This window comes from Meleagris gallopavo, chromosome 5 (assembly GCF_000146605.3).
Source record: "Meleagris gallopavo isolate NT-WF06-2002-E0010 breed Aviagen turkey brand Nicholas breeding stock chromosome 5, Turkey_5.1, whole genome shotgun sequence".
In the NCBI taxonomy this organism is placed as follows: domain Eukaryota; kingdom Metazoa; phylum Chordata; class Aves; order Galliformes; family Phasianidae; genus Meleagris; species Meleagris gallopavo.
This window is the reverse complement of record NC_015015.2, coordinates 2770925-2780858: the sequence shown is the minus strand read 5'-3', so window position 1 is coordinate 2780858 and position 9934 is coordinate 2770925.

Here is a 9934-nt window from a genome sequence, read left to right as displayed (position 1 = left end):
TTTTTTTTTTTTTTTTCCCCTTCTTCTGCTTATGACTTTAACAACACGAACATTTTCTGCAAGCTTGAGGCTTTGATTCATACCTACAGTCTGTCTCTGGCCATGCCATGGCAGTAGCAAGGTTCTGGGATCAAACATCAACCCGGTCTGGCAGGAGCTTGATGTAATGGGTGCAGGCATGCAGGGCTACATGGGCAGAGTACATGCGTGCCTCCTCCTGTAACCACAGCTCAGCACTGGTCAGTGATGACAACACCTAATGAGTTCACAAAAAGTTGCAAAGAAGTGAATTTGTGGGCAGTCCCTCTCACACCTGAGCCACTAAAGTGCATCCTATGTAGTAAGACTGCAGGGGCCAGATGGTGCTGAGATGGTGAGTAATTGTTGTGGGGCCTGGGATTGAAATAAACAGTGAGATTTAGAAAAGTTCTCATGGTCAGATTTGTGTGCAAGTCACGTTACCAGAGTAAGTGTAAGTGGAAGATCACTGTAACATTCATTCTGGGAAAACAATACTATTACTGGTTTGAAAATGTTTTTAAGACGGTGTGTTTGCCATCAACAAATGCTGCTAATTAGCAGTTGGGTCAGCTGTGCTGTAACCCACTGGCAAATAGAGGTGCCAGTATGGTCTCAGTGCACAGTAATGTGAGTTTCATTGCAGGAAGCTTTTTCAAATAGCAGTATTCATATTGATGTAAATACACGAATGTAAGCCTACAGAGATCTTTTTTGTTCCATAATTTTTAATGATCTTTCTTAAAGAAAAGTATTTTGGAGTGGTAGAGTTTTGCGTGAAGCAGAATAAAGTCAGTGGACAATAAACTGGAATTCAAGTCAGAAATTTCCATGTTGATATTTATGGTTCTGTAGCCCTCCAATACATTGTCATTATAGCTTTATGATATCGTACAGAATAACTATCTTAGCTAAATCCCACATTAAAAACTAAGAGCTTAGAAATACTGCTTCTAAAGGAGAGATCATTTTAAAGTAATACAGAAATGTCCATTATTCTTCTGATGATATTCTTTACGTCAGAATAATTGAAAGTATTTCCTGAAAAAATAATAATATGTAAAAAATAATAATAAATAAATACTCCAGTTTTGTATTTTGACAGTGGAAATTCTTGTTAAATCAAAGATTTATTTAATCAGGACAACCTCAGGAAGAAGTTTGATGTCTTGAATCTTCAGTAGCCTTTCCATTTTCTGACTGTGAATCAAGGACTGAACACGAAATCCAACTCAGGTGTTTGGATTTTGCTCTCAGGGCTGTTTGCAGCTGAATAATCACATGGGGCTGAATTACAGGTGTTGCGAGAGGGAAGATCGTTGTTTAGCAGTGCAGCTCTCACAGGTGTCAAAGCCTGCTACTGTACAGGTGAATGGAGTGAGGCCATAAGGTCATGAAATGCTTGTGTGTTTGGGGCAGTGATTGTCTTCGTAGCCAGCACTACCTCGGCACCCTTTCTGTGAGTAAAGGTATGAGGAGGATTAGACTGATATCATCTAAGTATCTGCTTGATTCTTTTGTCTGGATTGGTAATATTTCATTATTATTATTGTTTCATTCATTAGATTCTAGTATCGCATTTAAACTGAGCCTCAATTATTTATTCCCAATTATTTTGGTTAAAAGCTTTGCTTTTGAGACCCTACTAAAGTTTGATTAAAGTTCTGTTATCAATTCATTGACTGTAGTGTCTCACGATAGCTCATATTTGGATAATCATAATAATTTGATTTCCTTATTTTCTAGTAAATTAACTTTCAGAGCCGTAATTTGCTAAGTCTTTTACTTTCAATCCGTATTAGCCTATGATGCCAGTTAGATATTTCTGTAATAAGAACACATTGGAACTGAGACATCTGCCAAGTTTTAGCACCCACATACCATCCATGTGGGGCCACATCACATTGCATAACCACTGTGAATGTTTACTGAGTGTAAATCACTCACTTCAGGGCCGTATTTGGCCACACCCAATGATTAACAAGTGTTTCATACGTGGTTAGCACTTAAACTTTCTCATTGTGGATTCTTTGGAACAGACTCTTAGATAGCCGATGGAGATTACTTGCAATAACTGCTTTTTATGGTCTTCAATGTTGCTTGCTAATTAAATTTGCTGGTGACAGGACTTCAAAGCTTCAGAGAAAAGATTTCTAAAGGAGAAAATGTAAGATACATAAAATCATTGGAAGTGTATAAAATGAACAATTATCAGAGAATACTATTTCACAATTATATTTTAAGTTGGTGGCATCCTTTCCCCTAGGTTGTGATGTTTCACAGGCAATAGCATATGAGAACGTTTTCTATCAGTTATTTGATTGGAATTGAATCCTATGTGAAGATACGTACCTTACATGCTCATGCTTATTTCAGTGGGATGCTTTATGTACTTAAGATGCATATTTTGACATCTATTTTGCAGTGGGATAAATAGTTGGTTTTATCTGTCTTCTTTATTCAGAAAATGTTGTATAGGACTGTGATTTATGAATGTTTTTGTAGTGGACTTTCTGTTTCCTAAATTCTAGTTCTATTCCTTTTCAGTCTGAAACAGGGAGAAAATGGCTTAATTGTAAATAGATCTTACTGTAATTGAGAAATTATTGCATTTGTGCTTACATAAATTCTTCAAATAACTGTTAAGTCCTATTTCAGGACTTGCAGGAGATTTTTCTAGTGAATAGTTCCACTTTGTGGAATGAATTGCAGGGGACGAGGAAGCTTTGCTTAGTGGAATTGCATATATGCAACCGTATTTGGCATTTTTTCTGAGTGAAATAAAGTCCTAAATCTAAAGCTGGCATGATATTCTTATGCATCAATCTTCAGTTTCCCTATAGATCTCATTTACTAAACAAGTTTAACTCATTTATAACTAGTATATCGGATACTGACTTTATTTACACTCAAGAACTGAGAGTTTGACTTAGAAGGAGGGTTTCTTTCACAAAAGGCAGCTCATGATATTTAAGATTAACCTTATTCTCTGGTGAAGTAAGATCTCCTTTTCAAAAAATGGAAGAAAAGTAACAACTATCATTAAAAGAAAGAAAAAAAAAAAAGAAAATACAGAAGCATACTAAATAATAATAATAATTAAAAAAAAATGGAATAGCCTTTCTGCAAAGCAGCACCTACATAAATGGATGCAAGTATAAATGGAGGGACTTACCAGCCCATTGCAAAATCTCTAGCACATAATACCATTTAATCCCAAAATTTTCTTTTGTTTTGCCCAAAGACTTTTCTAACAAAATATCCCTTTTTGTTCTGTGGAAACATACTTGCTGAAGGCGTCAGTTGGACAGCCTTCACAAGTGCAAAGAATAGTTCTGAATAAAGAGTTTCCATGACACAGAATCACAGACTAGCCCGGGTTAGAAGGGACCTCAAGGGTCATGAGTCTCTAACCCTCCTGCAACAGGCACGGCCACCAACCTTCCCATTTAATACTAACCAGGCTGCCCAGGGCCCCATCCAACCTGGCTTTGAACACCTCCAGGGATGGGGCATCCACAGCCTCTCTGGGCAGCTGTTCCAAGCTTGCTGAGACTGCACTCGATTCCTTCATCAATGTCATTGATAAAGATGTTAAAGAGCACCGGTCCCAAGACAGACCCCTGGGGGACGTCGCTTGTTACCAGCCTCCACCTGGACATAGAACCATTGATGACCACCCTCTGTCTGCAGCCTTTCAACCAGTTTCTTATCCATCGAGTGGTCCACCCATCAAATCCACATCCCTCCAATTTGGAGATAAGGATGTGGTGGGGGACCGTGTCAAAGGCCTTGCTCAAGTCCAGCTAAATGACATTGGTCGCCTTTCCCTTGTCCACCAATGCCATCACTCCATCATAGAAGGCCATCAGATTGGTCAAGCATGACCTTCCTCTGGTGAAGCCATGCTGGCTGTCTCAGATCACACGCACATTCCTCATGCGATCAAGCATGTCATCCTGGAGGATCTGTTTCATAGTCTTCCCTGTAGTATACCCCTATAACCAGCTGGCCTGCATTCTAACCCACAGGCTCTCAACCTGTTCCTGACTGTTTCTTATAGAGAGCTCCTCACAGTCTATCCACTCTGACATCGAGAGCAATTTTTCCCCACCCTTCCTACCTTGTTTATCCCTTCTGAAGAGCCAATACCCCTCAATAGTGGTATTCCAGTTATGGGAGTCATCCCTCCATGTTTCTGTGATAGCAACAAGGTCATAACTTTCCAAGTGCATCACAGTTTCCAACTCATCCTACTTATTTCCCAGCCTGTGTGCATCGGTATAAAGGGACTTCAGCTGGGCTTTCTGTCTCACCACCTTTATAGAGGATCTAGGATCCCCTAGAACAGCAGCATCCCCCTGCCTTAGTCCATCCCTTTGTACTCCACCCTTTTCACCTGTTTGGCATGAGCCCTTGAACTACCTGTTCAATCCCAGTGGCCCTCGTTTTGTCCCCTTCCCCCTTCTAATTTAATTTAAAGACCTAAAAACCTAATTTAAAGACCAAACTGGTTCAGTTGGTGTACTGAAGTGACTTTCCCTTCGTAATAATTTGCTTATATCCCAAAGATCAAAGATGGTAAAAATTGAGAAACTGAAATATAAGCTGAAAAATGCAGCCAAATATCTGAAGAGAGTACAGTGAGGTTTTTGAAATTTCTCTTTCTCAAGTGAATACATTAAATATTGAATACGACAAACTGATGTTACCTGTTTTGTATCTTCTTAGTCTGAATGAAGTGCACAATGCACTTCATAATCAAGCCAAATATATCTAGACGATGTCACCCACCATGTACACAAGCAGGTGTGTGCGCAGAGTACTGCACCAGAATTTAGAGTGTATGTCTGTTCTTAGGAATCTTCTGGTGTGATTTTTCTGTCAATGGCAGCTCCAGATTTCTGCTTTTCAGACGAAAAAAAAAAAATACTGGCAGCTATACTTGCATATCACACTATTCTGAAAGGAACAACTGTTGCTTCTAAAGAAGTACCTTTTTCTTGATATGAGAGCTTACCTGTTAGAGTAGATACCAGTTTCAGATGACAGTCACCCCTTTCTGAGTCCAGACTAGCACTGTATCATCTGACGCTTGCTCATCAGACCATGAATATCCTTAGAGCCTTCAGCTGAGTTGCTCTGTTGTAACAGGTCCAAATGCTGACCCCTGATCACTGACTGATCATTGGTACTGACAAGAGGTGAAAGTGAGGTTTACAGTTCCTAAATGACTTAAGAAATTTGCGGTTTCTGCACTTAATCTGGGTCTTGAGTCTGGGATTTGTTAATTATTGTAAATGAGTTATTCTGGAAGATAATACAAACTAAGACTTAACAGTGGACATTGACTTGCTGATGTTACTCTGAATGTCTAGCTCTGTACACACATAGCACATCTAATTTAAATTCAAAAATTAAGATATTCTCAAGGATGTAGAGTCAACAGCCTCTCTTAATTATTATTGTAAAACTTAATATTGCATCTTTTTTTCTCTAAGCACTACTTTTCCCAACACTTAGGTCAGAAATTTCCTCTATTTTTGTCTATGCTGTTTACACTAAAAAGCCTTTAAAATATGTCTGCCCAGTAAACAACTGTGAATTCCTGAAGTATTTGAAAATATTTCTACTTCCTGATAGTTTATGATAGATAATGAAATCAAGCGTGTGAATAAACCGATTGTTTTGCTATACAGTAGGCAAGTGTTTTACTGAACCCTGACCAAATTATTTTTTTTTTGCTTTCTTAACATGTTTCAATATAGAGCTGTGGAAGAATCACGAGTAGTTATTGGAGAATTTAAATCAGATATTGAAGAGGATGGCTGAAAAAGAATGAGTATAAAGTTTGCTAAGGGAACACGAATTTCTGGAGCACAAAATGTGTTCAGAATCAAAGGTGTATCACTCAGAAGTCACTGTTAAACTTGCAGATTGCTATCTTTCCTTTATGGTAGACTTCGTCTTTTCTTAAGAGGCTCCTCTTTAAGAATTACTTTTTCATCTGAAAGCCAAGCTTATTTATCCATACAAAGGTCATTATAACCCAGCAATGTGGGGAACTGGAGGCACTGCATATGACTTCAAAATAGGTTATTCCTTGGGGATGTGACATCCTCCCCTGGGGATCACTCTTCCCCAGTGTTGCTGGGTTGTATGAGTCTTTGAACAGTGGGCCACTCTGCAGCACAGCCACATCTTGACACTGCTGTGTCTGTCATCTACTGTGACCCCAGCTGTTCCTTTGGCATGTAAGGTTGACTTTAAATCTACAATATACTCTGTCCTGTGGTATCTGTATAGGCAGTGCTGAGCTGTGATTAGAACAACAGGTGTTTTCATCATGTGGAAGTAAGTTCATGATGCAAGCTAGGTTGTGTGATAGATGAAATTCTAGCTGTGCTTCTCAGCTCTTTCCCTGCCCCCAAATCTTCTAGTTTCTTTTTTTATAGAGGGAGAAATAGTGCATAGGAAAGTAGTTTGCTGTAGTGATACATTTTCCAGGAATCATAGGATCGTTATGGTTGGAAAAGATCTCCAAGATCCCCAAGTCCAACCCCAACCCATCCCCACCTTGACCACTAGCCATGTCCTTCAGTGCTGCATCTACTTCTTTCTTGAACACTTCAGGGATGATGACTTCACCTGTGCCAGAGAATGACAAATACAGTGTAGAAGGTTGTTTTTATCTAAGTATCTGTCCAAATTAAATTACCAGATATTGCAGCCACACCCACAGGTTGCAGTAGCTCCAGCAGCAGGTCCAAGCTGGATGTAGCTGCTGAGAGGGTCGGTGCTGTCCTGTCTGCAAACCCAACATTGCAGGAAGACCACGGGGCTCCTGGTGGCTGGCAGGCACTGGCATTGAGGAGTGAACACTGTCCTTCAGATAATCTCTGTGTTGTACCCAGATTCTCTGGTAAATAGCCCTCAAAAGGTGGAACTGAGGGATGTCCCTCAGTTGGGGTTTTGAGCACTCCCCAATTATCACATTGGGATGTTTTACCTGTGACATATTCTGTTCTTGCTCTGTTTTGGTGTTCAGCCACTGCTGCAATCCCTAACATCTCAGAAGTTTCTAATCAGGTTTAGATGTGGTTTGTTCCCAGTTTTGCCAACAGAAATGTACATGTGAGAGAGAGGGGAATGAGGCACATGAGGATGAGCAGGTAGAAGGAAGGGGAGGAGATGGACCAAGGGAATGCACAGCAAGAGTGAGCTTGGGAAATTCACACTCCATTGACTATTTCTGATTCTTGCAGTGCTTGTCAACAAAGAGCAGAATATTAACAAAATGAGGGGTGGTATTTCTGTTTGGCTTGCAAATAGAACTGACTCGTACAATGAAGCCTGGAAGCTGCTTTTCTGTTACATTCACTGTTCAAGTTTTACTGCCTAGTAGCAGCAGGATGAGCCAGCTTGAACCCAACATATCAAATGAAGGCTGTAGCAATGTTATATTGTAGCTTATTTTTAAAATGAAGATAATGTGCAGCAAAAGTAAAACAATCTATGTACTGAATTACCTACCTAGTCAAAAAGCACCTAGGAAGTATGCAGCCACTGGGTGCATCCTTTGCATGCAGCCTTTGAGGACGAGGAGGCACAGAATACACTATAAAAGGATAAAAAAATTAAGTGTGCTTTACTGTCTCCGTGCTGTTAAAAGCCTCAGAAACCCAAGTAATCTTCTTTGCTCTGTTAATAAGCAGTAAAAATACTGCTTAAGCTCTTCAAGAAGCATTTAGAAAAAGTTTCACAGCAAACTTAGTCATACAAAGATAGTGTGTATTTGAGGGTCAGTGTTAATGGTCCATATGGGAAGCCTCCACTCTGAACTGCTCCACTTAGCATACAGATCACAATCCCTCACTTACCCCAGGTTATCATACTAAAAGAGGAAGGGAAAATCAGTCTTTGGGGAGTAAAATGGCTTAGCACTCAATGGGCCCAGCATCTTTCATTGGATTAGAGGTTTCGTGCACTCCAAAGAAATCATACTGTGAAAAATCTTTTTCCCTGCATCTCTCATTGAAAACTGAAACCAAAGTAAGAGCTTTTCAGCAAGACTAGATCAATCACTCATCTTTTACACATTTTTACTTATTTACTTCCTCTACTTGCTTCACTTTTCTTTCTAAATATACTTCTAAGGAATCTCTTCATCATGTGTTGCCTGCATAATTTCATTCATTATGTACTCACATCCTTATCTTGATATAGATTAATTGCAGAGCAACATTACCACTTCGCAAAAGGCCAAAAAAGCTTTTTTTTTTTTTTGGCAAAGAAAATAGTTTCCATTGATATGCAGGATTTGTGTATTATTTTCTATTCTTTCATTTTTTTTCCTAAGCTAAAATAGAGTTACAAAGAGTTACGGTTACAATAGTTCGGCAAAAATGGTTAAAAGAAAATAGGCCTGCAACTGAGAAATTGATTTCTCTTGAAAGGAGTGGGTAGAAGAGCTGGACTGACCTGGTATGTCCTGTAATACACGTGGGGCTGGGACACGTTTCTGCAGGTCACTGCCCAATGGACATTCTCTTCTGTCCTTCATCTGAGGCCCTAACGTCCTAATTACTTTGCTAAAACTTCTGAAGTAATTTCAATTGAGCTATATGAGCTTTTGTATGCCCCTTTATTTGGACTATCCTGAAGGCTGTAGGAAACTTCTTCCATTCTCCCCTGAAAGGCCAAAAGGCAAAGAGAGAGAAAAATACTTCTGGAAAGTATGAAAACTAATATGACATGAAGTGAGCACTAGGAATCAAAGAAAATATGGCTTAATGGAAAGCAGACTTGTCCCCTGGGCAGCAGCAGGTAGTGCCTGGGTTCATGTCATGCCCTGTTTGCCTGCCTTTGAGCGAGCTGAGCATGTTCTCAGTTCCTCAAGCCAGGCTGCATGTGTGCTGAGCTGTCGCGGTCATCGCTTTGAAATCAGGAAGAGGGATGTCATAACAGCATGAAGAGCTGTAAAAAGGACTCTGGAATTTGCTTATGTGAACAATTACTCCTACAGCTGTTTGTTCTTCTCAATAAATTGCTTGGCTTTTTATGTGCTATTGACTGCAGGACAGCAGAAGCACTTTAAGTTGTTTTGGGGAACAGAAAATGTGACTTAGGAATAACTTTGGAGAGGCCGAGACATTCAAGGTCAGGCTGGATGGGGCTGTGAGCAACATGATGGAGCTGTAGGTATCTCCATTCATTGCAGGGGAGTTGGACTAGATGACCTCTAAGGATCCCTTCCAGTTCCAACAATTCCATGATTCTAAGAAGATTCAGTGTGAGCTTTCACAATTGATTTTGTTTCTCTGGGATTCTTTTTTTTTCCTTATATATCAAAATGCTTTGGGGCAGTTCTCAGTGTGAGCTGCAAGGATTGAACACAATTCTCATTCCGTCTGGGTTATTTTTTCATCTGAAAATTTGATTCTGACTGCACATGTTGAATGATTTTGGAAATCTAACCCTTGAAGTTAACTTGAGAATGGAAAAAAATTACAGTGGTAGCATGTGGCCCAGTAGCAGTATTAGGTCAGGCATTCAGGTTAAGACCACTGGAAGCAAACTTAGGTTCAGGGCTGAATTCTGGAGCTGCAGAATTGGAAGTCAAATAAATCTTGCCTGTCTTCTGCAGGCAAGAGAAGTGATAAATTGCCTTGTTCCTATTTTATGTTTCTTTTGTACTTGTGGCAAACTAACCAAAAAAATTCAGTAAGACATTTACTGTCAGCAGTCTGCAGACATCACTGCAGAAGAATTTTAGATGTGAGGATGACAGGAATGGGTTTCCAGGCTTCTGTTTGGTTTTTTAAACTTGCAGCTGGTCTCGCTGTTCCTCCCCTTGGTACGTGCTGCTCCCAGCAGTATGCAGAATTTCTGAATAATCCATTTACTACTATTGTTT